General features: G+C 43.7%; 1 protein-coding gene and 1 pseudogene across 1 annotated transcript in view; one reads left to right on the forward strand and one right to left on the reverse strand.

The window, feature by feature from the left end:
• The window catches only part of LOC146856773 (otoancorin-like), a 484,135-nt gene extending 481,077 nt beyond the window's left edge, over positions 1-3,058 (reverse strand). Inside the window, exon 1 of the mRNA XM_085647226.1 lies at positions 2,794-3,058. The gene's annotated coding sequence lies outside the window, so the exon portion shown is untranslated. The remainder of the gene's footprint in view (positions 1-2,793) is intronic.
• A 7,440-nt stretch (positions 3,059-10,498) lies between these two features.
• Positions 10,499-11,754, forward strand: LOC146856774 (AP-3 complex subunit mu-2 pseudogene; annotated as a pseudogene).
• The last annotated feature ends 14,139 nt before the right edge of the window (positions 11,755-25,893 follow it).

Raw genomic sequence — 25,893 nt, forward strand, 5'->3', positions numbered from 1 at the left:
CTGCTAAAGACTCCTTTGATATTAATAGTGTTGGTGTCTTAAAACTGACGTAATGCTCTGAGACTGAGGTCCTGACGAGCAATAACATTTCTGATAAAGAAGCGAGATCAGCCTGCGAGATCCAGCCGGTCTGAGGAGAAAAGTGGGGGCGCCGTCAGATCTCCCGCACAAGAACCCCCACAACCTCCTTTTCCCTCCTGGCAGCACACACTGGGGGGACCAGGAAACCCTTTCTCTCTCTCCCCAAAAATCCTCGTCCAAGATCAACTCTGCAAACAACAGAAGGCGGTTGGCTCGGGTCAGTGTGCCACCATCTTCAAGACTGCAGAGATTGTTGATGATTAATCAACAAGTAAGAAGAGATAAACAAGATAGCGGCACTCATGCAACTGTGAATACATAATCAGTGCGTGCGTGGATAGAGAGTTCTATAGAAGTTACCACACGCCGCTTGCTGAAAACAAGCACGGTCCTCTTTCATTAACAACAAAAAACAATCCGCGCCGAGAAATGAAAGGCCCGGCAGCCATTGTTGAAGATAAAGGCGCTAATACAAGAAACAAGCCGCGCCAGAGAAATGACAGGCGCATCAGCCATTCTTGAAGATAAACGCGGTAATACAAGAAAAAAGTGCTTAGCGGCTAATTAAGAGACTGTCTCCCGCCGCAAGTAAAAGATCCAGTCCGGGGGGCGGGGCCAAAAGAGGACAGGGCGGCAACCAGGAGGGACTAAAAAGCCTCCGGTACAATCATTACACTCTGTTCAGCATATTCAATTATGCCAAAAGACGTACACCAATGAAAAGTATGGGCGGAACAAAGACACAACTTCTGAAACCGTATTGATTTCAAGAAGCCCTCGCAGAGCGAGCAACGCATGCGTGCTGCAACGCCAGGCGAGACCTAAAAATAAAAATGAAACGTTTTTGTTTCATTTTTTAAGGGCAGGTAGTGGTTCCTGGGACCACTGCCTGCCCCTAAAAAATATTTTCCCCTGCAGTTGCAAAGGGGAAGGGAACCCCTTCCCATTTGTGATTGCATTACCACCCTCTTGAAGAGGGCGGTAAATTAAGAGTGCTTTGCGACCGCAATTGCGGTTGCAAAATATTCTTAGCTAGCGTAGCAAGTCGCAATCAGGAAGGGACGCCTTTTGAACGCCCTTTCCTAATTGCGAGTCGCAAATCCTATTTAGAGAGTCGCAAATAAATTGCAACTCACTAAATAGGGTTTGTACATGGCCCTAACCTGTTTGCGCATCTGGCCCAAAATCTCTCCGTTCAATCACTCCTAGCCACCACCCCATACCCCTACCCCTCCATGATTCCCTTCCAATGCCCATGCGTTTCTGAACTAATGGCAGATTTGTTAGTATCTGGTTTTCTCGTTACTACATTAACTGAGATCAATGTGGCCACGCTCTACATTTAACCAATCCACCAGAGGCAAATGGCGATTCGTTCTGCCCTGTGTATTTTGAAGCCCCTCGCTCGTCTGACGTATTAACCTCTGAGGAAAAGACAGAGCAGCACATCGTAAAGTCTGTACACATCCTGTATCACAGTAACATCGACACGTAAAGGTCACATACAGAAAAAAGGCAATTCCATTTTTACGAGGACACGTTCTTCTGAGCAATACTGCATCTCCGTATTGACGCCATCCGAAAGCCCTCAACTTGGGTGCCCATTTACTCCGGTGCCCGCGGTCCCATCTCAGCGCCACCGATTCGCTTTGCCATCTGCACAAATCCATCTCTTTAACTGCACACCTAATCACTAGGCCTCATTTACTGCCCCCGAGGAATGAACAGACATTGCCGAGGAAATGAGAATTAAGACATAAAAGACTGCACTTCTCACACGTGCACGCTGCTGACATCCACAAATTACTCAGGCGATATATTGGCGGCACTGCGAGCACTCCGACTATCTCACCAGCTGCTGGAATACCAGACACATCCCCATTTTAAACAGATTCAACGCTTTTGAAAAACAGTGTGAATCCACCTCGGCAGGACGAAGGTCCATGGATGCAGAAAAGATTGGGAAGGCGGTTGGAGGAAAGAGCCTGGACCTGGCTGCCTGTAACGAGGGCCTGTCTTCGGCCTGATAGTCCTTGAATGGGTGGGTGAGGAGTGGGGAGAGTAAAGAGGGGCTACCTTGTGCCTAATGGTCCTAAGTGGGTCGCGGAAGGGGGAGAGAGAGAGAGAGGGTCTTCCCTGCGCCTGACGGTCCTTGGTTGTTTTAGAGGAGGGCATAAGAGATTTGGGGTAGCGGGGGTCCCCCAAGGGTCGGGGTACAGAGAGGTTTCTGGGGATTGATGAGTTGAAGTGGATTTTTGGTGTTCATTTAAGGGCTTCCTTTGTACCGGTAGCCCTTCAGACGTTTGGGTGTGGGTGAAGCAGACTGCAGGGACTTCCAGTTATTTCCTTGTCCATTATGCCTCGGTCCGAGACTTTCCATGGTATCTCATAGTAACCAACCCATGAGTGGATGAGGTTACGAGCGCTGAGATGGCTTCCCCTAGTCTGTTTCCCTGTCAGTGGCCGTAGGGCACTGGGCCCGAGTGTAATGAGGAATCGGTGCCGTGGTTGCCGAGGTAGCTTCCCAGGTCGGCGCGATTTTCCATTGGGCGGATTCCGAGGTGTATAGACTGTCTTTCCTGTGATTATTATCTGGGTCGAAATGACTTCGGATGGGCAGAGGACGCTGGGCCTGGATATAAAGAGAGTTTCTGCCTCTGACTGTCATCGGACGGACAGGGGTGCAGGGCCTTCGGGGCAGTCACGTCTTACCTGGTTCTGAGGATGAGTGCTGGCACGCGCCCAGGAGCCTGCAGTTGACGACTGAGATGCTCTGTTACCTGGATATGCATTCACTAGTAATGAGGTCTCAGGTGGGAGGGCCCGCCGCGTCATGGCTGGAAACCTGACATTCTCGAGGGAGGGCGAGGCGAAACCACCACCAGCCTTTCTAACAAGAAAGGACGGAGCGCCTGTCTCACGCACAGGGGAAGGATTAAGGAGAGGGCTTTGCACAGCTATTCACTGAACGAAATGCACGTCCTGCCCCACCCAATTTCCCAAGTCTACACAGAAAATGCAGGATGCAATAATTAGTAAAGCGACTCGGCGCGCGGAGAGCTGCCTTTGAATTGTAGGTCTGGGTGGGAATTCCTGGAAGGGCTTGCTCAGCTTCTCATCACTCCAGGGTCATGGAACGGGCACCATTGATTTGGCTGAATGTCAGAGTAACGAAAAACATTTATTAACGGTAGACAATATTACTTTACTTTAATTAACGAAGCTTTCATTAGAGATGGACAAGTACCAAGTTCACATACCGAGCCGCGCCCTTCCATCTTGGTTTTACCCGAAAAGCCAAAGCACAACCTGAGCCAATGAAAGATCCTTCACGTATATCTCAAATTAAATTAATTTTACAAATATGATAAATCCGCTTAAAATTCTAAACAAACTCTTTTTTGTGCATAACTAACTGGACTGATTTACTCACAGAAGGTTCAGTTTTTGCGTTTAAGGACATCGAGTTACCGTGACACAAAGTTGTTTGCCCAAGATCACACAGAAGGCCGAAGTTCTATGCCACGATTGTAGCATAAGTTCCAGTAACGCAGCTCACAACTCAGCCGTATGAGCTGCCTCTGTCTTTATACTTGCTGTAAATGACTTAATAGGAAATCATTCAAAAAATGTAGTCGTCAACTCAGTGTGAATCAATCAGGAATGCTTATCTTCAAAATTACTATACAATTCTTCACCAAACTATAAGGATTAAAAGTAAATCAGTGTTGTCCTCCATAGAACAAATGTAAATGTTTGGAAAGCAGAGCACTCCATTTACATGTTAACAATACTGGTTTTCCCCTGACTTCTAACATGAAGGGCATGGGCCACCGGTGATTGGTCCCGATATGGCGTATCCTGAGGGATATAATGCAGTCCGCAAGGTCTTGGTCCTGGAATGGGTGCCCGTTGTTTCTGAATAGTTCTGTCACCTGACCTTCAGTCCTGAATTGCTGATATACTTTGACTCAGTGTGCCCTGGACTCCTGCTAATCAAGTACCCAGGGCCTACGTTCTTTCCCTAAAACTGCATTGATGCATAAACTGAATTGGCATCTCTTGCCACAGGTCAGCCTATGGTAAATGGTACCACAGGTACCCAGGGCACTGTGACCAGAGAAGGCCTCTAAGGGCTGTAGCACTTATTGTGCCACCCCTAGAGGTCCTGTACCCTTACACACACACATTGCCTTTGCAGGCTGCGTCTTTTGGTGCAGAACAAAGTGAAGAGTTGACATGGCACACATCTCTATGTGACATGCCTACAACCCACTGCCATGGCATAGATCAGTCACCCCACTAGCTGGGTGCACTATACCTTTGGTGAGGGTACAGGTGCATGAGCCCTGTACCCCTACAGAGTCTAAGTCCATTCTTAGACATTGTAAGTGAAGTGCTGCCATTACGAGTATATGGTGCTGGGAGTTTGTCATTATGAACTCCACAGCACCATAATGGATACAAAGTATATGTACAGCATTTCACAGTATTGCATTACCAGTAATTCAAGCTGTAACCATTTCAAAGTAAATTTACAATTGCATTTCAAACTGTAGATTTACTACAAAGTATTTATCAACTTACCTGTGCCAGGCTTCCTTGGTTCTAGGAAAATAAAATAACTAAAAGAATATTTTTATACAAAACCAATCGGTCTGAAGTTCAGTCTTTGAGTGTGTGAAATCATGTGCTGATTGAGTGGGTACAACAAATGCGTAACCCTGTCCTCTGATACTGCCTTACTGCTCGACCACACTACCACAAATAGAGAGTGAGGTGCTATCTAACTTTACCTCTGCCTACCTTTGCGGATCCACTGGACCCGGTGCACACTATACCTCACTTTGGAATAGTATATACAGAGCCAGCTTCCTACATTAGTGGATCAGCGGTGGGATATACAACTTTGCATTTGTTGGACTACTTGGTTACCACCTGATCACACGACAAAACTCTTAAATTGTATTCAGAATTCTGATTTCTCATATTGTCGTTTATTGCAAAATTGCTAAAAGTCTTGCTAGGCCCTTGGTTAAGTCCCTGTAGAATTTTAGAAAAATAAAAAGCCACTTTAGCTAAGGTTAGAGGGGTTAGACGTTTTTTCAACTATGTCTCAAAACAAGAACCCAGCTGTTAGTGAAAATAACCATAATGACATAGAGGACATGGTTGAGGAGCTTGACCTCACCCCTTACCTTCACTTGTCTTTCAAGGAAGTAAGGTCCCTCTGTAAACTTAAAAACACAGCCAAGAGTCCCCATCCCACCAAACAAAAGCTCCAGGAGCTGTTGGTCGGGTATGCTAAGCACCACCCATCTGAAAATGGTGAAGACCAGTCAAATGAGGAAGGAGTGGAAGGGGATGACCTGGTAGATCAACCCCCTCCTCTACCTAGGGAAAACAGGGTCTAAGTACCCTTGACTCCAAGAATCAACCCCCCAGTGCCTAGAGCACTAGAGCACTACTTAGGACATCGAGGGCAGGCTCAATGATGAGGACAACCTTTTAGCAAGGCTTACCAAAATACTGGATCTAGAGACCAGGTTGCTGGCTCTAGAAAGAGAGCAGAGATGGGCCTAGCACCCATCAATGGTGACAGCCATTTACTTAATAAGGATAAAGAGCATTCTTATGATCCTAAAATCCCCAAAGGGGTTGTCCCTAAATATGAAGAGAGTGATGATGTCACAAAATGGTTCACAGCCTTTGAGAGGGCCTGTGGAATGAGAAAAGTAAAGAAGTCACACTGGGGGCACTCCTTTGGGAACTGTTCTCTGGTAACTGCAGAGACAGACTCCTGACCCTTACAGGGCCAGATGCTGGGTCCTATGTCCTCAAGAAGAGAACTCTGATTGAGGGATTTGGACTCACAACTGAGGAATACAGAATTAGATTCAGGGGGGCTCACAAAACCCAGAACCAATCCTGGATTGACTTTGTAGACTACTCAGTTAAAACACTAGATGGGTGGTTCACTGGGCACAATGTGCATGATTTCAATGAACTTTGCAATTTGTTTATGAAAGGACATATTTAAAGTAATTGCACTAATGAAAAGTTACTTCAGCATTTGGTAGACCTAGGTCTAATTTCTCCCCAAGAATTGGGAAAGAAGGCAGACCGCTGGGTCAAGACAAGGATGACAAAAACAACCACTAGGGGTGACCAAAAGAAAGGGGTTACAAATCCTCCACAGGGGAAAGGTGGTGAGAATCCCTAAGATAAAAAGCCTGAGTCTTCTAAAGGGCCCCAAAAACCTGCACAGGGGGGTGGGTCCCAAAACTCTTCCCAGTCCATTGATAGGTACTGGGGTTATTGAACCCTCTGAGAGCCCCTGGGCCAGCCCAATGGTTCTAGTCCCCAAACCTCATCCACAGGGTGGAAAGAGAGACATGAGGTTCTGTGTGGACTATAGAGGGCTCAACTCTGTCACAAAGACAGATGCTCACCCTATCCCTAGAGCAGATGAGTTGATAGACACATTGGGTGCAGCCAAATTTCTAAGTACCTTTGACTTAACTGCAGGGTACTGCCAAATTGGCATGGCCACAGGAGCAAAAGAAATGACAGCATTCTCCACAACTGATGGGCATTATCAGTTTACTGTTATGCCCTTTGGTTTAAAGAATGCCCCTGTCACCTTCTAGAGGAGGTTGGTGAACCAAGTCCTTGCTGGATTGGAGTCCTTTACTGCAGCTTATCTAGATGATATTGCCGTCATTAGCTCCACCTGGCAGGATCACCTGATCCACATTGAGAAGGTTTTAAATGCCCTGCAAACAGGAGGCCTAACTATCAAAGCATCCAAATGCCAGATAGGGCAGGGAACTGTGGTGTACATGGGCCACCTTGTTGGTGGAGGCCAGGTACAACCTTTACAGCCCAAGATCCAGGCCATCCTGGACTGGGCAGCTCCAACAACCCAAACCCAAGTCAGGGCATTCCTTGACTTGACTGGGTACTACAGGAGGTTTGTGAATGGATATGGGTCAATTGTGGCTCCCCTCACATAACCCACCTCCAAGAAGATGCCCAAAAAGGTAAACTGGACGGTTAGTTGTCAAAAGGCTTTTGACACCCTGAAAGCGGCTACGTGCTCAGCACCAGTTTTCAAAGCTCCAGACTATGCCAAGCAGTTCATTGTGCAGACTGATGCCTCTAAGCTAGGGAAAGGAGCGGTCCTATCCCAGACCAATGATGAAGGCCAAGACCAACTTGTTGCTTTTATAAGCAGAAGGCTTCTCCCCGGGGAGCAGCGTTGGAGTGCCATTGAGAGGGAGGCCTTTGCTGTGGTTTGGTCCCTGAATAAGCTGAGACCATACATGTTTGGTACACACTTCTTAGTTCAAACTGATCCCAGACCTCTCAGATGGCTAAGGCAAATGGAAGGTGAAAATCCTAAACTGTTGAGGTGGTCCATCTCCCTACAGGGAATGGACTTTGTAGTGGAACACAGACCTGGGAGCTGTCTCACTTACGGGAAGTGAAATCAGACAGGTTAGGATCACGCGGGTGTTTGTGCGACGCTAATTTTAGTGTGTGTATTTAAGACCAGGCAACTGCTGCCAGTGCTTTGAGCATTACGGACGTTGCCGATACCACGCCGTCACTTTGAAGCCACGTCTCAGACACGCATATTGGACTGCGCCAGCACTCGGATACACACGGAGGCCTGGTCTCGACCATGCAGGATGGAATGATTTTTGGACCTGTGTTCTTCACAAAGAAATGACCGAGGGGTGTATACCCACGAAAAAGTTGGTCCATAGTGCTTTAATATTGTCTGGTAGAATATTGAGCAGAAGATTTCTCGTCTTCCTACAGTGGTCTATAGGATGCTTAAAGCCACTATTTAGGACTGTACTAACGATTTTCCAGATATCCGTACTCCCTCCTCTTCCTTTTTTAATATAATATCTGTACAACCAAAACATTGGTCCTGATGAAGGTGGTGTAAAGATTGTTTGTTTCACCAAAACATACGTCGGCCATTGACTTTTGGGAATCCATCCAGTGATATATATGAGATCTATATGGGAACAGAGACAAATGTGATGTTCACATACAACAATGAAATGAAACATTGAGTTTTATATACTGTCGAATTTGCTGAAATGCTTTAATATGATTAATGAAATGATTTATTGTTCATACACACTGACGGATACCATTAGTGTCGCACATTTGTACTTATAATCCATATGTTGTAAGTTAGAGTGAATGATTGGTATGAGTTGAAGTTTGTAAGCTGTTGTGTATGAGTTTGTTGGGGTAGGAAAGTGATAAAGAATTGACATGTTTCTGATCTCAAATGTTTGTATTTTTGTTAATTTTGTCATGATGTAATTTTGTGATTTGTGAATTTAGCACTTTTATTAATGAATTTTCACTTTTTGAAAAGTAAAATCGAACAAACAAAAACAATGTTTTTAAATAAAAAATTGTTATTATTAAATGAATCTTTGGAGAAGGAAAAAGTGGTTCTCTTGGGGGCGTGTATAAGCCACAGGATATTGTTAAAAGAAATATAGGTCTTGCTAGAGGTCTTTCATAGACACAGACCTGGGACTGCACATGCCAATGCAGATGGACTTTCCAGGTTCTTCCACTTAGAAAATGAAGACTCTCTAGGGAAAGGTTAGTCTCATCCTTTTTCGTTTGGGGGGGGTCGTGTGAGAAAGTCCCACTTTTTGCTGAATTGCTGATGTACTATGAGTGTGCCCTGGGCTCCTGCTAATCAGGTACCCAGGGCCTATGTTCTTTCCCTAAAACTGCATTGAAGCCTATGCCCAATTGTCAACTCTGGCCACAGGTCAGCCCCTGGTAAATGGTACCACAGGTACCCAGGGCACTGTGACCAGAGAAGGCCTCTAAGGGCTGCAGCAATTATTGTGCCACCCTGTATCCTTACACACGCACACTACCTTTGCAGGCTGCGTGTTTTGATGCGGAACAAAGGGAAGAGTCAACATGGCACACATTTCTGTGTGCCATGTCTACAACCCACTGCCCTGGCATAGATCAGTCATAGATCCTCATTGAAACCAGCAGTGCACCCGATTTCGAAACATCACCCTGCACCCGCCCGCCCTAGTGCCGCTGAGGGTGCACCTTTGGTGCTACTTTGTTTCCCCATTTACCCTGAGCTAAAGGCCAGGAGCTTTGCTACCACAACCCAGTGACCTGCTTGCCAGAAGCCATCGACCGGAGGCCCCCTATCCCCCTTTGGATAATATTGGGCCTCAGCACTCTGCACCCGGCTGCCCTAGTGCCGATGAGGGTGTAGCGAGAGTGCGTCCTTGACCCTGGGGGAACCCTGGTTTCTAACCCCAGAAGCTTAACTCCAAAGGCTGATTACTAACCTGGTAACCATTAACTTCATTTCTCTCCATAGGAACCTATTGACTCGCATCCGCCCAGCTTTCAGATGTGGTTAGCCAGATTTTTGGGGGTGTATAATCAAGAGAAAGCCATATTTGCTACTAGAACATTGCGGTCTAGAATTTTGGGGGAAAAAATCTGGGCACCGATTACAGCTTGGGCGAATGGAATTCGGCAATGTTAAGTAGTCTTTGAATTTCTCCCAGATAGAACTGGTCCCTCCATACTGCTTTGTATTTTTTCGCTATGTATATTTTTTATTGTCATCATAGAGTGTGAATTAATGTGTTTATATTGCTGCTATATTTATTGTACGATCGATTTGATCATCTGTATTTATTGGAATTGCTAATAAAAATATAATTAATAAAAAAAAAAAAAAGGAACCTATTGACTGTTTTTCTCTGAAAAATGTTCTAAGTGTGGAGTTGATTTGTATGGAAACCTGAAAAATAACAATTGTGCAAAACTGACTTTACTTACCTGTTCTCTAGGAAATGTCCCAGTGTGATATCCAGGCATATCACACTGAGTAGAAAAGGTAATCTAAAAAGTAATCTCAAAAGTAACGTAAAACTAACTTACCTGTAATTCTTATTGCAAAATCAATACAAAGTATATGTACAGCATTTCACAGTATTGCATTACCAGTAATTCAAACTGTAACCATTTCAAAGTACATTTACAATTGCAATTCAAACTGTATATTTACTGCAAAGTATTTATCAATTCACCTGTGCCAGGCTTGCTTGGTTCTAAGAAAATAAAATAACTAAAAGAATATTTTTATACAAAACCAATTGGTCTGAAGTTCAGTCTTTGAGTGTGTGAAATCATGTGCTGAGTGGGCACAACAAATGCTTAACACTGTCCTCTGATACTGCCTTACTGCTCGACCACACTACCACAAATAGAGAGTGAGGTGCTATCTAACTTTACCACTGCCAACCTTTGGGGATCCACTGGACTCTGTGCACACTATACCTCACTTTGGAATAGTATATACAGAGCCAGCTTCCTACACAGCCCAATCATGATTCACAGCCTCTTCCTCATCAATGTTTCGGGGGACATCCACCTGGAGAAACACTGGAAGAGCGTGGTCAGCTGCTCTGTTTGCCATTACTTCTTCGAGGCTCAGGAGCGGGCTTTTGAGGCCAGAAACGTACCTCCTGTGATTCTCACCCCCCATATCACTACCTGTTGAGTGTCTACCAGCACAAGATCTTCTTTGTGGCCGTGATCCAAACCGAGGTGTCTCCTCTCTTTGCCATCAAATTTCTTCATCATGTGGTGAACACATTCCAGGATTATTTTGGAGTGTGTTCGGAGGTGGTCATTAAGAATAATGTTGTGATTGTGTACGAGGTGCTGGAGGAAATGCTGGACAACGAGTTCCCACTGGCCACAGAGTCAAATATCCTGAGGGAGCTCATTAAACCCCCCACAATTCTACGCCCCGTTGTCAACACCATGACAGGAAGCACTAATGTTGGAGGCCAGCTTCCTACAGGGAAGCTCTCTGTCATGCCGTGGTGAACCACTGGGGTGAAATATACCAACATCGAGGCCAACTTTGATGTGATAGAGGAAATTGATGTCTTCATGGATAAATCTGGCTCAACAGTTACAGCAGAGATTCAGGGTGTGATTGATGCTGTGTTAAATTGACCGGAATGGTGGATGTGACACTATCCTTCATGAATCCTCGACTTCTCGATGATGTCAGTTTTCATCCCTGTGTCTGTTTCAAGCGCTGGGAGTCTGAGCGTATTCTGTCTTTCATTCTGCCAGATGGGAACTTCTGGCTTTTGTCCTATCATGTTAGTGCTCAAAACTTGTGGCAATTCCAGTCTACGTAAAACAGAACATTACATTCCGAGAGAAAGCTTCATTGGGCACTTTGATATCACCGTGAGAGAAAAGCAGACAATGGGGAAAACTGTGGAAGGACTAAACGTCACAAGCCAGATGCCCTAAGGAGTCTTAAATATGACCCAGACCCCTTTGCAGGGGACATACACGTTTGACCCTGTGACTACGTTGCTGTCATGGGATGTGGGGAAGATAAACCCACAGAAGTTACTGATCTTGAAAGGGTCCATGAGTCTTCAGGCCGGGTGCTTCAAACCTGACGGAAACCCCAAAATCAACCTGAACCTCAAGATTCAGCTGCTGGCAATCTCTGGGCTGAAGGTGAACCACCTGAATATGTATGGTGAAAAGTACAAACCCTTCAAATTCATCAAGTACATGACAAAGGCGGTAAAGTTTCAGGCACGCACATAACAGGGCATTTGTGAGGAAGGAACACACTCCTTCAGAAAGACAACCTCACCCAGCAATTGCCCTTTGGACCAGAGACATTTCCCCCCATTCCCATCTGCCTGGTAATGGGAACTTGGCACGCTAATACAATGCTATGGGTGGAACCATCTTTTCTCAGACTTCGAATGGAAGAGCGGTCAGGGTTTGAGGAAGGCGACTGATTATGGACCCTGGACTACGAAGTAAGAACAGTGCATGTGTTCTAGGACTGTGAAGAGTGTGTGGTTAGGGACAGAATTTGTGCTTGTGTGAGTGTGTGAATACCAGTGTTGGTTTGCACTAGTTATTTGTTTCTGGGTTGGGAGAAGCTGTTGGGAAAATTTTTGAGCATTTTGCATTTTGCCCTCTTATCTGAGTGCGCGCCACTGGAATAGATGAGTATCGAAAGTCTGCACTTTTTTCTTTGGACATAAGGTGATGCCGTTGGAGGCCTGAGGGACTGCGTTAACTGCAATGGGAGTCTTGGCAGCAGACCCCAGTTTTAATAGCTGCTTTTGAATTGAACCGACCAGTAAGACTGTAAACGGGTTTTAATCATGGATGTGTTGTATGTTCAGATGTTTTATGTGCAACTCTCATCTGGTGGTTAGATCTGAAACAGTTGTAAAATTAATTCTAGACTCCAAAATGAAGACCAGGAATCAATTAATTCAAATATATGGGTTTATTTTAGAATATTAATCCATGCAGTATATATGGTAAGTAAAAATAAATTCAGCAGATATAGAAATATAGTTTGAAGGCCATGTGCCAGTAAGTTCATTCGTAATAAAACAAGATACAAAATAGAAACGGCTACAATGCAAAGAACAGCAATTGTTGCAATAGGGTGACCCGTAAAGAAAACTCTCTTTTCTTATTTAATCATAAATTGAGACCCAATTTCCTTAAGGAGATTCCTAGCTCGGAGCATAGAAGGTGTCAGCATAGAGTCGAACTTCCATAGAAGTTCAAGGAAATGAGAAGTGTTCCACATGAAGCTTTACACTCAAGAAAAATCCAGCGAAGAGATCTGTTCAATATCAGAGTCAAGGAAAAGTCTGCCTAACTAATTGTGGAAACACCAATTAAATATAATGAGCAGGTTGTCCTCCACCAAGAGCCAATCAAGTCATCATGTGTGAAGGGGGTCAACATTCTCACTAAATTCCCATTAGGTATGCAGCTGGTATCCTTGGACATCCCGTTCTCCTGGTAGACCGTGAATTGAAAGTCTCCACTCATAATCATTTCTCTGAGTTCATTGCCAACTTCCCCCCTGCAGCCCTCACTATCTATAGTGTAATACAAACAATGAGCTTATCTCTAATTAACCAGAAGCATGATGACGCCCCTGCAGAATTCAGGATGAACACACTGGCAGCATTAAAATAGGCATTCTCAATCAAGGCCTAACGTCAAGCTTAGCTTTCTTGAAAATCAAAATGGATGCCTGTTACAAAACTATGTGTGTATCTGATTTATATTCCTACAGTTGTGCTGTGGCCATACTTGTCACTTTCTATGGTGATTGAAAATAAACCTTTTTGATTCAAGCAGCTGAAAGTGCATGTATTTCTTCTTTGCCATAGATAAATATATATAGGCTGTCCCCGGGGCTGCAGGGGCCCGCGCGGCCCCTCATCAATTATCAACATTGCCCCTGGGACCTGGATCACCTGGGGGATTACTAAAAGGAAGCGCAGTCAATGATGACATCAGTGATGTCATTTGAGATGTCATCAGCGATGTCATCAATGATATCGCCTACCATGTCATGATTGATGTAATATGTGATGTCATCAGCAGTGCATTGCGGGGGCGTGAGTTATAGTTAGCTCAACTAACTATAACGGCCAAATTTCTCTGGATTTGTATGAGTGAAATGTCCAACTAACTATAACGTGCCTGAAACCTGTGTTTTTTTTTAGTGAATGCCTAAGGTTTTTTAAATGCTTATTTCTAACTATAACATCCCTGAAACCTATGGTTTTATCAGGGTGTGTGTATATATATATATATATATATATATTTCAATCACCATGGAAAGTGACAGGTATGGGCACAGCAACACTGTAGGAAGCTGGCTCTGTATACACTATACCACAGTAAGGTATGGCATGTACAGATTCCAGTGGAACCCCAAAGGAAGGCAGATGTAAAAGTAGATAATACCTTACTCTCTATTTGTGGTAGTGTGGGTGAGCAGTACGGCATTATCAGCGGGTAGTGTTAAGCATTTATTGTACACACTCAGGCAAGAAATTATGTCACACACTCAAAGACTGAAGTCAGACCAATTTGTTTGTATAACATTTTTTTTGTGGTTGCATTTTATTTCTAGAACCAAGCCAGGCCTGGTACAGGTATGTATAAAAATACTTTGGAAGATTTATGCAGTGAAATACAAGTTAAATGCAGTTTAAATGCAGTTGCTTGGTTTACAGGTAAAATTACTTTTCAGTTATTTTGTAGATTACTGTGTACATTACTCTTCAGATTACTTTTTAAGTTACTTTTGCTACTCAGTTTGAGATGCATAGATGTCACACTGGGACATTTCCTAGACAAAAGGTAAGTAATTCAGTTTTTATACATATGCAGTCACTTAAAGTTTTCCTATAAACCAACTCCACACATAAAAGATTTTTCAGAGAAAAACAGTAAATGCAGTCCTATGGGAGAAAACAGCATTATCGGATTATTGGTAAATACTTAGGTTTTGGAGTTGGTGTCAGGGGATTAGAACCAGAGTTCCCCCAAGGTCGAGGATGCACTCTCAAAGCATCCTCAATTACACTAGGGCGGCAGGGTGCAGAGTGCTGAGGCCCAATGTTATCCAATTGGGATAAGGGGCCTCCGGTTGGTTGCTGCTCACGAGCAGGCCACAAGGTTGTGGGAGCACAGCTCTTAGATTTAAGCTCAGGGCAAAGGGGGGTCCGAGTTACTGCACCTACAGCAGCACAGGGAGCGCCGGGTGCAGGGTGCTGTTTTGGCGTAGGGTGCCCTGTTGTTTTCAATAGGAGTTGCCGGTTGTGGATTTTGGCTGCAGGCTCGGTCCAGGAAGTCTTCGGGGAGGAACCAACAGCTGGGCTGGTAAGTTGGAGGGCTTGGGAACATAGTTGTTCATCGGGTTCTCTTCTCCAGGGCGCTGGGCAGCTGGATGCAGGGGTGCCTTTTGAGGTCGGGTTTCACCTTACTGCACCACTCGCTGTTTGGGGGGTCTTTGTGCAGAGGCTGCAGGCGATGTTAGGGACTCCTAGAGGGGTCAACCCATGGTGGACTCGGACTCTGGAGTTCTGGGAGACCTTGTTGGGGTCAGTGGGCCACTCAGACTTGGGCCGTGGTGGTTCCAGGCGTCTGGTTTCTTTGTCCTCAGCAGGCTCAGAGTCTGTCTTGGGAGTTTCTTTTGAACAGAGCTGCTGTTCACGGGAGATCCGGTCTTTGTTGAAGGCACTCAGTCCTCCGGGGTTCTGGAGGTCGCCGGCTGCAGGACAAGGCGACTTTTGGTACAGGGTCTCCAGAAGCTGCCGCTGGCCAGTAGGGATGGGGCCAAGTCAGTTCTTCTCTGCTGTCTCCTCTACTGGGCGTTTTCTTTCGTCCTTCTTCGTAGGTTGCAGGAATCTGTCTTCTTGGTTTCGGCCCGACCCCCTAAATACTGTATTTAGAGGGCGTTTTAGGGGTCTCAAGGTCAGTAGCCATTGGGCTACTGACTGTAGGTTGACTGCACCCTTGGCGTGCTCACCCCACGTGGTGGATTGAGCACAATCTCTAATCCTGATTAGAGAGTGCCTGCCATCAGCAAAATGGTGGGCACTGAAGAGTGGGCTTCACCTCGTCTCCCCCACCTGAGGGGTGGGGTTGGCAGAGGTGGGCTCACCTTCTGGGCTTCTCTAATTGTTCCTGCCTGTCTTCCCACCGAAAAGGGGGTGAGACAGGAAGGGGGCCTGCTCCTGATAGCAGGAGAGGCTGTGGGTCGTGTTACAAAGGCAGCAAGGCCTTTGAAGCTCGCCTGCCGCACCTGGTTCTTCGTTACCTGGGAGAGGTGTCAACACCTCCGCCCAGGAAAGGCTTTGTTTCTGGGCTCAGGGAGCGAAGGCTTCTACCCTAGGGTCCAGAAACATGTCTCGTGGTGGCAGGCTGGTGTTTACCTGTCAGGAAACCCACCAGAGGCTGGTCATTTTTCAGGGGGCATCTCTAAGATGCCCTCTGAATGCATTGTATAATATAAATCCACACTGGCATCAGTGTGGGTTTATTATGCTGAGAAGTTTGATACCAAATGTCAGAGAATTTATTAAACCCATTATAGTGCTGTGGAGTTTGCCATGACAAACTTCAGAGCCATATACTCTTTTATGGCTTTATTGCACTTACAATGTCTAATAATAGACTTAGACACTGTAGAGATACAGTGCTTATGCAACTGTACCCTCACCAGTGGTATAGTGCACCCAGCTGGAGGAGTATCTTCCCTATACCTTAGGCAGGCGGTTGCAGGCCATGTCGACTCTTCACTTTTCTCTGCACAAAAACACGAGGCCTTCCATTGCAGTGTGTGTGTGTGTATGTGTTAAGGTACAGGACCTCTAAGGGTGGTACATTATGTGCTGCAGCCCTTAAAGGCCTTCCCTGGTCACAGTGCCCTTGGTACCTATGGTACCTTTTACAAGGGACGTACATGTGGCCAGAGAGGTGCCAATTGGGAAAGAGAACAGGCCCTGGGAAGCTGATTAGTAGGGACCCCGGGCACATCTATTCAAAGTGCATCAGAAATCTGGCAAAAAGTGGAAGGATTACTGCAACAGGAACCCATTTTCCTACAAACACCCTATGTGTTATGACGAACGAGTCGCCTTGTTCACAGGTGGGGTATCTGGCACCCCCTTTCAGGTTTAAAAGAAAATCAACAGTGCCACACACAAACGTAGAAAACGGGCTAATAGAGGTAGAAATAATCATGTTAACAAAATCACCATTTTGTGACGGTATTTGCTGTAACTTAAATAGAAATGTTTCGCCAAAAGTGGCACATAAAGCACCCAAGTGGTACAATCCCCCTTCGACTAACATTTTGTAACAGTATTGACAGAAGCTCAAATCATAGCACTCAATATCCATGCAGTGCTGTACAGAAGAAGAAGAATGATGTACATCTACATGGTGGTCTACCGAAGGCAGCAGTAATCATTACTCCCTACAGAAATATGGCTTTAAAAAGAGCAGTAACAATCCCCTAGTGTCTAAAATAATGTAAAATGTGTGCATATATGTGTTTTGCACACCCTAAAAAATGCACAATCTTCGCGATTACCAAAGCCATTGCGACTTTCAGCTTGATCGCAAAAACAGGAAGTAGGGTTCAAACACAGTTTGAAAAAAAGCTGCTACAAATATATGTGTACAAACATGTTCTTTATGTTAGTAACATGTGTATTGCAATAGTTGGAATTAATGTTTTAAGTTCAAATTTTTTAATGTGGTGGTGGTCGTCCAATGTCTGCTTGTGTTTTGCAATTTTGCGACATGATCGCAATCATTGTGATGTCGCCGCGAAGTTCTAAACCTCTAAAAAAAATCTTTTACAAGGAAACAAAATTTTGGCTTCTTGGGTAGCTCTGAAACGAGCCTTTTTTGTTGAGAGTGTGGATAAGACAGCTACAGATAAGACTGTATGCAAAGTTTCAGGTTGCTTAGAAACACACTGTTCCCTTCGTCTTTAAAGTCTCTCCAGCACTTCTTTACATTCCATGCATGTCAAAACGCAGATTGTTGTTATAGATAGAGCCCATATTATGGTCTCTGAGGAAAGCAGAAACAATTTTATTAACATGTTTCCTGGCTTTGTCAATCTGTGGACATAATTGATTTGACCACTTCCATTTCTGTTTTTGGCATATATTTGAGTACACCAAGACAATGTGAGGAAAAAGCGACATCAGTTCTCCAAAGGTATTCTTTATTAGTATTTCCAGCCCTGCCATAGTCGAAGTGCACAATCATGAGGCGAGGAGCTTGGGAATCAACACTGGTTTTATCAGTAGCTGATGAAACTTTAACCCTCGCTGGCCAAACCAATTAATCTCCACATTTGCCAAACCTAAGTCCCTGTCTATACCTTTGTTTTTTGCAGCCTCTTTAGCCCAATAGACATAGCTGTGGCTCACAATCTACTCTCTAAGCATTTGTAGGGAGGAAGAGTAGCACACAGGCCAGGTCTGCAGCTTAACATGACAGTTGGTACTTTGAAAGACAGTGAAAATGCATGTGTGCTGGTGGTTTGAAAAAAACTTGAATTTTGATTGGATGAAGGGAATATGTAGGTGAATACAAGTAGGTTGTGTTTGGAAATAATTAGTAAATAGATGCTTTATTGGCTCTAATAAATAGAAAAAAATATACTTCAGAGTTGGATATGCTTTACAGTATGTGCAGTAAACCACACCTGCTCTGGTTCATTTTGTAACTAGTATGTCCCTTCTGGAATGTGTTGTGAACTTGTAAAGTACTGGTTCTAGTGTGTTTCTATGGAGAATCTGCAGAGGGAGTATTGGGCAAAGGGTGGTAAATAAACAGGTATTCATTAAAAAATAATTGGAGAGGTTTAGGTTAATTATTTTATAGGGAAACCCTTGTTGGGTAGCTGTGCACATTATAAGATTAATGTAACATAAAATAACATAGGGTAGATAAGATTCCCTAGTGAAGATGTTCCAAGAGAGTGTAGCATAGTGATAGAAATATAAAACAATTAAGGGAAGTAGGTTTTTTGACTCCCGTTTTTTTCGTGAATTCATTGCGATGATTGCAATTACGTCGCGATTAGTGACACAAAGGCATGCATTTTGGACTACCTACAAACAGGAATGAGAGGGTTAATAGACAGTAACCATTTAGAAATGCAATTACAAGACTGAAATGAAAGCAATGGTTTTATTTGTTGACTTTCGCCAAATCAGACATTGCAAAGTTCAGAAGGTTGCCATTTATGGTTACTTTGTATGAGAGAGGTATGCCATTCCTGTACTAAATTTTTACAAACCCTGAAAATATTGCAACTATATAAGAGAGAAAAAAGTAAGCGATTTTACCAACAAACTCAAACTTCTGGTATGTTAATTAAATTTTTTTGTAGGTCAAAAAACTATTAAAAAGGTACACAATTATGTCATGTTGTAAAAATTTCTTTTTTTAAATATATATAATTCTTTAAAAAAAGAAAGGCTGATATATCTAAAAAACAAGTTTTTTTTAGATTCTATTAACCCCTTGCATGCCCTTGACGGAACAACTCCGTCATGAGCCACGGGCGCCGTGTGCTCATGACGGAGTGGTTCCGTCATGCTGCGGCCGCTCCGCCCACGCGGCACTAATTCCCCACCTGTGCAGGCGATTAGCGCAAGTGGGTGGAGTCATGACGGAACCACGCCGTCATGAGCACAGCTCGCCCGTGACTCATGACGGCGTGGTTCCGTCATGAACATAGCGGCGCCCCAAACCCCCCCAGCGCTGCGGCGGAATTCGCGCCGCAGCGAAGGGGTTAATAGGTAAGTAAGACATACTTTGTCTCAGGTGCCGATGAGATGTCTGTCAAGTTAGTTTAGAATGTGTTTCCATTGAGGTCAATCTTTCACTTTTTTTGCATTTCTGCATTCTGGAACGTAGGTGAAAAAACTGCACACTAATACTTAAACCCATATGTTATTTTGTAGTATATCATGTCAAAGTTGTATATGTGCATACATGATGTGCTGCTTATAACTAATGTTTTTATTTGAATTGTGGGAGTTGTAGTCTCATTTGTTCCATTATAAAACATGAATACAACAGTCAGTTTTAAAAGTGGAATTTATGCACTATAGCTGTATAGGAATTATGATTCTGAATTGATCTATGCATGAAGGTTTATTGGTAGGGCTGCCTTATCACTTCAAACTGATAGACAGGGTGTACATTTCTCTTAAAACATATATAACTGAAGAGTGTGCTAGGCTCTAGCTAGGCCATAGCACAGGGAGCTACTCGCTTAAAAATGAAAAGATGCAGTTTGATGTTTCAATGAGCTATATGCACTCATAGAAACCTATGTGCACAATTATGCATCCAGCCTACACCCATATTTAAATCCGAGATAGCTATGTAGAAAAACAGACAGACAGTGAAACACCTAGGGCCATATGTAAGTAGCATAACATTTACCGATTCATAAATACCGAATTTTACCGATTCGGTATTTATGTATCGGTAAATAGTATGTAGGTAATTAATCGGTAATCATTACCGATTCGGTAAATATCGGTATTTACGGAATCGGTAATAATGCATCCCTTCCCATTGATTCCTATGGGCCTGGAGGCCCATAGGAATGAATGGGAAGCCAGTTACTATTACCGATTCGGTAAATACCGAATCGGTAATAGGGGAGGCATTATCATGGGTGGCAGGTTGTCACATTGACACCCTGTTGCAACCCTGATTCGTGCATGTGTGCACATGTGGCGCACATACATGCCCTAAGGGCATGTATGTCTGCCACATGGCACTTCACAAATTGCACAAAAATGCTTTTTTAAAGGTATTCGTCATTTACCATCAACTTGTAGTTGGTGGTAAATAACGAATCCAGACACCAATTATGCACTCACTTGAGTGCCCCCTACATAGCATTTCTGGATTCGGTATTTACCGAATCGGTATTTTACCGATTTCTTAAAATTCCGATTCGGTAAATACCGAATCCAGAAATCAGCCACCTACATCTCAAGTGCCTCAATACTGGTCGGTAACGGGATATTTACCGAATTTTGGCCGTTACCGACCGGTATTTGGCTTCCTACATATGGCCCCTAGTGAGGTAGTTAGAGAAGCACACACAGATTTACTCATACAGACAGGCACAGCTGATGTGTAATTTGGGGTAATGAAGGCAGATAGACTGTAAAACATGCAGAGGACATTTCCATCCCAACTGTGGGCGAGCACATTTATATAACGGTTTCATCTACTCAGCATGAGGTAGGTGCACCCTTCCATAAATTACAGACCCCATTAGGGCTTGTAATTTTAAAAACATATTTGGAGGCTGTAGGCTGGCACATTTCTTTAGAAATGCTGGAGTCAACTCCTTGCCTTCACTGGATAATTCACATCCTGAAAACTTTATATTGAGGGAAACAATCTTTGATTTCCTGAAATAAATTTGTATCCATCCTACAATACTTTCTATCCTGTCCACTATTTCAAAATGTTCATGTGTGCCATTTGTAATAAAAGATCATCAATATTTGATAATGTCATTACAGTCCAGTGACATTTCCATTATTCTTGCAGAGTATAAACCAGGACTGTTCTTATACCGTGATAATATCTTATTTGCATACGGGATACCCTCAAATGTGAATGCTGTCAAGTACTGTGATTGAGGCACTATATTTGACTGATGATTCCATTCATGATGCCTAAAGTCGTTTTATGCTTTCTTATGTACTAAGTTCACCATTAGTACTGTGCTGTGAGCGTTTTGCACCGCTAATGTGCAAATTCAAATTTCTGTAGTCCAGTAGTGGACTGTGTGAATTATCTGTTTTAACTATGGAAAATAAAGGAGAATTATTAGTTGGCAAGATACTATCACTCTCTGATATTGCAATTCGGTCACAATCACTTATATATTGTGCTTAGCTTCCTGCCTCATTGGCCATTGAGCTTCAAACTATGGTTCACTGCAGAGAGGAATTGTATATGGGACTGAGCCCTTATCCCACAGTATGCCGATGATGTAGTATTGATCAGCCAAATGAAGGTTGGCCTACAGAAACTCATCAATGCAACAGCAACATATGTGGCAGAGTACAGGCTTTCAGTCAACCTTAAAAAAACCAAAATCAATGCTAGTTAGCCCAAGATGAAGCTTTGCACCAACGTTCCAGCTAGAAGGCTCATCCCTGGAACCAGTCCTAGAATACAAGAACTTGGAGGTCTCCTTCAACTCAAGAGGCTCTTTCATAACACTCTGTCCTTAAATAGCAAGAACGAGCAACACTCTAATGGCTGCCTTTTGCACCTTAAGGTCTATATTAAAAGGCCTGTTTAGCCCCCTCTGTAGCGTATGGAGCAGAAATTCTTAGGAAGAGAGCAGACAGCTCAATAGACAATGCAATCTCTGGTACTTATCCGCGTGTGTTCTGCCTCCCAAGAAATACATATTCAGCCCAAATAAGACTAGAGTTTGGGCTACGAAGGCAGAACTTGTCTGATCCTGGCACCTTCTTAAAAATCTGTTACAAACTAAAAAGAGCACAGGTAGCTACACTAAGCAACGTCTCATGGAGAGCAATCTCCGAATCTGGCAATACCCAGGCACACGAATACTTGAAGCTGGCTGTACCAACATTGCTGGTCTAGCTGCTCTGGGCTCTAACACTCAGTCAGGCCTCTTTTAATAAAGCAATCAATTCAGTAGTCAAGAAGTCTTCCTCTCTGACAGATAAAATTCTGCTGGCTAAAAGATATCATACTTGGATACCAATTGGCACTATAGTTTACTGAAGCCACAGCCTTACCTAGGCAAACTGTTTGGGTTGAGGGCAAAACTCAAGCTGCTTAGTAACCAATTGGGTTGAGACAAACTACCGTGACTGCATGTCAGCTGTGTCAGTATGCAAAGGAGGACATTAGCCACATAGTTTGCATTTGCCCTGCCTTGGTGGAAGAGAGAAGAGGTCTCTTGAAATCCCACGTTAGAACGAAAGGAATTTGCACGTGTTGACAGGCCATAATACCTGCCTCAAAGGAGAACGACATATTCAGTGGAAAATTCTAGAAGTTCATGTCATTGGCTGAGAGAAAAATAACTATGCATAATCTGCAGTAACAGGATCAGCTTAAAGTGGGGTACTGGGAATCTGTCCAAGGGAATGATTTATGTTGATCTTCCCTGCACTGTGGTAATAACTGATTAGGGGATATAGCTGTAGTTACCTCGCAACTTGTTTAGGCTCAAAGCACTTTACCTTAGCATGTCTTAAAGTCTATATTTACTGGTCTAATTTGCACGGTCATGGTAATTTCTCAAATCACTGGCACTTTAACTTGGCATACTTTTCTTTTTTCAAGAATATGAGGTTAGTATCCTTGCATTCTGTAACTGGTTAATGGACTAAGGGGCAGATGTATCATCATTGTATTTTGCGAGTCCTTAATAGCAATTTTTACCGATTTACTATTAAGGACTCGCAAAATGCAATGTATGTAGGTTTCAAATTAATAATTGCGATTCCTACATATTCCTTAATTGTGAACCGCAAATTGTGATTCGCAATTAAGGAATACCTTCCCATTCATTCCTATGGGCCTAGTGGCCCATAGGAATGAAAGGGCAGACATTCGCAATTTGCGAGTACCCAATAGGTACTCGCAAATTGCGAATGCAATTTCAAGGGTGCAAGGGTGCCAAAAGGACACCCTGTTCCACCCCTCAAATATGCATGTGTGCACCCGCATGTATGTGTGCCACATGGCACTTAGAAAAATGCAAAAAAGTTAATTTTTCTAGGAAATCGCAAATTACCACCAACTTGAAGTTGGTGGTAATTTGCGGTTCCTTAAGGCCAGATCGCACATTTTGGATGCTTTCAAAATTGCATTTAAGGAACCGCAATTTGGGATTCCTTAAATGTATTAGCAAAATATGGAATCACAAATTTTGCAATTCCTTTTTTTGCGATGGCCTTTTGGGATGATACATCCCAAAAGACTTTTTCCCGTTGGCAAACAGGCCGATTCTGCGAATCAGCCCGTTTGCGAACGGGAAATCCCTTGATACATCTGGCCCTAAGCACCTTTCATTCACGAGTTCTCCGTCTATGTATTGTATTTTTGGTGCATCGGCACATGGTGTAAAAATCGTAATGATGGGTGGATTTTATGTGGTTTTAGGTTAATGCTTTATTTTAATAGTACGTTTTAATTAACTGAGCAATAAACTATTCCTTCATTCATTCACGTTTATTCCACCCAGCTTGATCAATATACAGTATAAGAGCCTGCTTTAAAGCCCATTTTCATTAATCTTATTCCTCAAGTTCCTCATGTATTAAAGGAGTGAATGCTCCTATTAATACATCCTTTCCGCTGGACAAATTGATAAGAGGGTGGTTGCCAATCCTCCTCAACTAGGATGCTTCCATAAGCTTTTGATACATTTGACCAAAACACTTTTAACATGCTTGATATGTCATTTTCTATCCTTATATATCCTTTCAGGATAATTTACTTTTTCATCTGTGTCTCTTTTTGAGTATACTCTTCAGATTGAGTGGAGGAAGAGGGGAATTAAAGTTAGACTTGTCAGCCAGCATCCCTTCTGAACAGGACTGTACAAAAGAGGTGGTATGCCAAGATGGCATGATAGGAGTAACTTTAGGGTTTCCTTTTTAAAAGCACACAAATCATTCACTAACTGAATTTGCATGCTTCATCAATGGGTTTTTGCTCCTCATCCAAGATGGAGGTTGTGTCTGGAATGGGCTTCCTTCAGTCAAGAGCCCTTTTAAGGATCTTTCTCTTGCTTGTGCTATGTTTTAGAGAACCTGGGGCTAGATATACGACCCTTCCATTTTGTGACTCGCAAATTGCGTTGTTTAGGGACTCGCAATTTGCGACTCGCAAATGGAATTTACAACAGTGTCTCAGACACTGTTTGCAATTCCTAATGGGGTCGCACATTACCTGCCTCATTAATAATTATGAGGCAGGTGCAATTTGCAACCCCCAATGGGAATGGCTAGCACTCCCAGGGATGATGGCCTGCTGGGGTCAGCAGACCGCCATGTCTGTGACTGCTTTTTAAATAAATCAGTTTTTTTTTAAATGCAGCCGTTTCTCCTTAAAGGAAAACGGAATGTATTTAAAACAGAAAAATGAAACATTTCTGTTTCATTTTTTAAGAGCAGGCAGTGGTCCGTAGGACCACTGCCTGCTCTTAAAAAATATTTTTGCTACCAGTCACAAAGGGGAAGGGGTCCCCTGGGGACCGCTTCCTGTATGCGATTGGCTTACCACCTACTTGAAGTAGGTGGTAAACTGTGAGTGTTTTACGACCGCAATTGCAATTGGCATATGTAAAACCTCCAAAGGGAACGCTTTGATTATGGACCTGTCTGTGTGTCCTAAGTTGTGAATTAATAATGCTTTCTTTTTCTTGGATATAAATGTATGGCCATAAATGGCATCAAGGTAAGCTTCAAAATCCTCATGCCACTGTGATCAGTTTAAAGATAGTGTGGCAGGAGTTACTAAGAAAGAAGATGGTGGAGATATTCTTCCATGGTTGTACACGAGTTTATTTAGGCACACAGTGGGTGAGTGGCTGCCCTCCAAACCAATAAATACACATGAATTGATAGCATGTAAGTTTTTCCAATTATCCTGTTAAATGATCAATTTCCATTTACTTGCTCCAAATTCAAGATGGTGCTGAGCTCGAACAAAGCTGCTAATTCCCAACCAGGGTGGTTCTCAAATCAAGATGGCGATGTGATGATGCTTACTCCCTAGACATGTGAAACAGTACTTCAGGTGAGCAATGATGCATGCGCCCCTCTGGCTGTAAACAAGAAAGGATGAATGCACGCACATGGCACAAAGCACAGCCTAAGTAGAGCTCGGAAAAATAATAGAGGGTGAAACTAAGCACCAAGCAACTCCTCCGTGACCACACACCTCATGGCTTCTCCATAACTGTTCCTCCAAGCTTTGCGGAGTGAAGCACACACATCCTCAATCGGACAAGTCGGCCAATGCGGTCTTCTGAAGTATAACATTTCGGATGATACCTAACCAGGAAGTTCTAGGTATTGGAGACACTGATGCCACTTGTCGCCAGTGGCAGCAGTCTCCTACCTAAAGCGGTAGGGTGGCCACGGGTGAAGTGAGCGGTGGGTTGGGGAGGTGGGAATAAAAGATCTGAATAAAAAAGAAAAGGCTTACCTGCTACCCTGCTCCGCTCTTCTCCCTCCTGCGTCGCTGCTCCTCTCGGCAGCTGATGGCCGGAAGGGGATAGGCCCTCAGGGCACAGGCTCCGCACCAAATCCGGGCTCTGCTCTCACAAGAGAGCAGAGC

The sequence above is a fragment of the Triturus cristatus genome, chromosome 3_2 (assembly GCF_964204655.1).
Source record: "Triturus cristatus chromosome 3_2, aTriCri1.1, whole genome shotgun sequence".
Classification (NCBI taxonomy): Eukaryota; Metazoa; Chordata; class Amphibia; order Caudata; family Salamandridae; genus Triturus; species Triturus cristatus.